The sequence below is a fragment of the Coregonus clupeaformis genome, chromosome 24, assembly GCF_020615455.1.
Source record: "Coregonus clupeaformis isolate EN_2021a chromosome 24, ASM2061545v1, whole genome shotgun sequence".
Classification (NCBI taxonomy): domain Eukaryota; kingdom Metazoa; phylum Chordata; class Actinopteri; order Salmoniformes; family Salmonidae; genus Coregonus; species Coregonus clupeaformis.
The window spans coordinates 15,924,945-15,927,518 of NC_059215.1; the positions used below are offsets into that span (position 1 = coordinate 15,924,945).

Sequence of the window (2,574 nt, forward strand, 5' to 3'; positions counted from 1 at the left end):
TACACACCCACCCACTGGAGCCACGGACACAAACACACACTCTACCGCTAACTACCGCTAACCCTAAACTCCACAGGCTGCAGCTAGCAGGCTACCGCTAACCTTACCCTAGCATCGCAGACACTTTTCCTATTGCTAAAACAACACATGCTAACAACCACATGCTAGTGTCATCACTGCTAATTGTCTTTGTAATGCTAGGGTTGTTGTAGTATCAGCGCTAAGTGCTAACTGTCTTTGTAACTGTTACTAGAGCAGTAGGCAGATCATATCCGTATCTAGCTTGGCTTTCCATGTTCCCATCTTAGTTTTTGTCATTTGAAATCACTGTTTTTGTAAAATGTTTATGAATTTGAATAAATGCTAAACTTCATCAGTGTGTTTGTTGTAGGGCTGTGCCTGGTCAAAAGTAGTGCACTATATAAGAAAATAGGGTGCCTTTTATTACTCAGATTTAGCAGTTGTTGCCTTCAACACTGACACGTTAAATTACATTTGTTTTGGTGATAATATAATATATTTTCCTTTGGCAACAGATGAACTGCTACTAGGCTACTACTTTCTGAAGCCTTATTTATATCTGGTGTTCACATGTATCCTGTGTGTGATGTCTCTAGTGTGTGTGTGTGTGTGTGATGTCTCTAGTCTAGTGTGTGTGTGTGTGTGTGTTCGGAGGGGAAAAAGACAACCACATTTACCTTGACAGAAATATACTTAGACATCTTTATTGTGTATTAAAATACTGTATGTCTTACAACACTTTAAAGTCCTTTAACAGACAAGGTAATTTTTTGTTCTGGAATTACTGAGACAGTTATTATTCAACATTACTAACATTACAGTTATTACTCAACATTACTAACAGTACAGTTATTACTCAACATTACTAACATTACAGTTATTACTCAACATTACTAACATTACAGTTATTACTCAACATTACTAACACTACAGTTATTACTCAACATTACTAACATTACAGTTATTACTCAACATTACTAACATTACAGTTATTACTCAACATTACTAACATTACAGTTATTACTCAACATGACTAACATTACAGTTATTACTCAACATGACTAACATTACAGTTATTACTCAACATGACTAACATTACAGTTATTACTCAACATTACTAACATGACAGTTATTACTCAACATTACTAACATTACAGAATTACTCAACATTACTAACATTACAGTTATTACTCAACATTACAGTTATTACTCAACATGACTAACATTACAGTTATTACTCAACATGACTAACATTACAGTTATTACTCAACATGACTAACATTACAGTTATTACTCAACATGACTAACATTACAGTTATTACTCAACATGACTAACATTACAGTTATTACTCAACATGACTAACATTACAGTTATTACTCAACATGACTAACATTACAGTTATTACTCAACATGACTAACATTACAGTTATTACTCAACATGACTAACATTACAGTTATTACTCAATATTACTAACATTACGGTTATTACTCAACATTACTAACATTACGGTTATTACTCAACATGACTAACATTACAGTTATTACTCAACATGACTAACATTACAGTTATTACTCAATATTACTAACATTACGGTTATTACTCAACATTACTAACATTACAGTTATTACTCAACATTACTAACATTACAGTTATTACTCAACATTACTAACATTACAGTTATTACTCAACATTACTAACATTACAGTTATTACTCAATATTACTAACATTACGGTTATTACTGTGACAGTTATCACTCAATACTAGCAACATCGGGACATCACATCCACACTACAGTTATTCATAACTGTATAATAATAGTAACATGGACATTAATACTTGAGTTATTACTACTTTGATGCTAGTCAATATGCAGTAAGATGCAGTTATAACTGGGTCAGTCAGTTACTGCAGTGGTGCTAGTTACACCTTTAAAACATGTGGCAGCAGTGACGTTATACGGCTGTGTTTTACTATTGTTATGTTAACACATTATTACAGGTCGTAAACCCGACACTAGCAGTTATTAACCTATCCTCACTTTCATTATTGTTATGGTTAAGACGAGCTAACACCAGGCCACACTAGCAGCAGCTAAACAAATGTGTTAAAATTAGCATCATGAACACACTGGACTAGCATTATGCTAATCCCTATACCATTATACTATGCTACGCTAGGCAAACCCCTATACCTATACACTATGCTATTCTAGGCTAGCACTAGCACACAGCTAAACACTGCGTGGGGAAATGTTGCTAAGCTAGTTACAGTAATAAAAGGGGGAGGGGGGGTTCTGATTGGTTGTGTTTATGCATTATTGTTTGTTTTGGGTTATGGTGTATGAGTTTGGAAGGTTGTAATTGGTGATTGGTTAGACAGTGATTTGGGGCGTTCTGATTGGTCTAGACAAAGTGCTAGTTTTGAGGGTTCTGAATTCACATTGGTATGGTTAAATCTGATTGGTCTAGACCAGGAGTCTGCAACATGCGGCCAACAATAAAACATTTAAATAACATTTATTTATTGCTCAGAAAACGTAAAACTAAAATT

The 2,574-nt window shown here is 34.3% G+C and overlaps 1 protein-coding gene across 1 annotated transcript in view; it reads right to left on the bottom strand.

The window, feature by feature from the left end:
* Positions 1–709: 709 nt before the first annotated feature.
* LOC121587361 (filamin-A-like) overlaps positions 710–2,574 on the bottom strand; it is a 203,592-nt gene continuing 201,727 nt past the window's right edge. Inside the window, exon 47 of the mRNA XM_045206810.1 lies at positions 710–2,574. This exon is cut by the window's right edge and continues 337 nt beyond it. The gene's annotated coding sequence lies outside the window, so the exon portion shown is untranslated.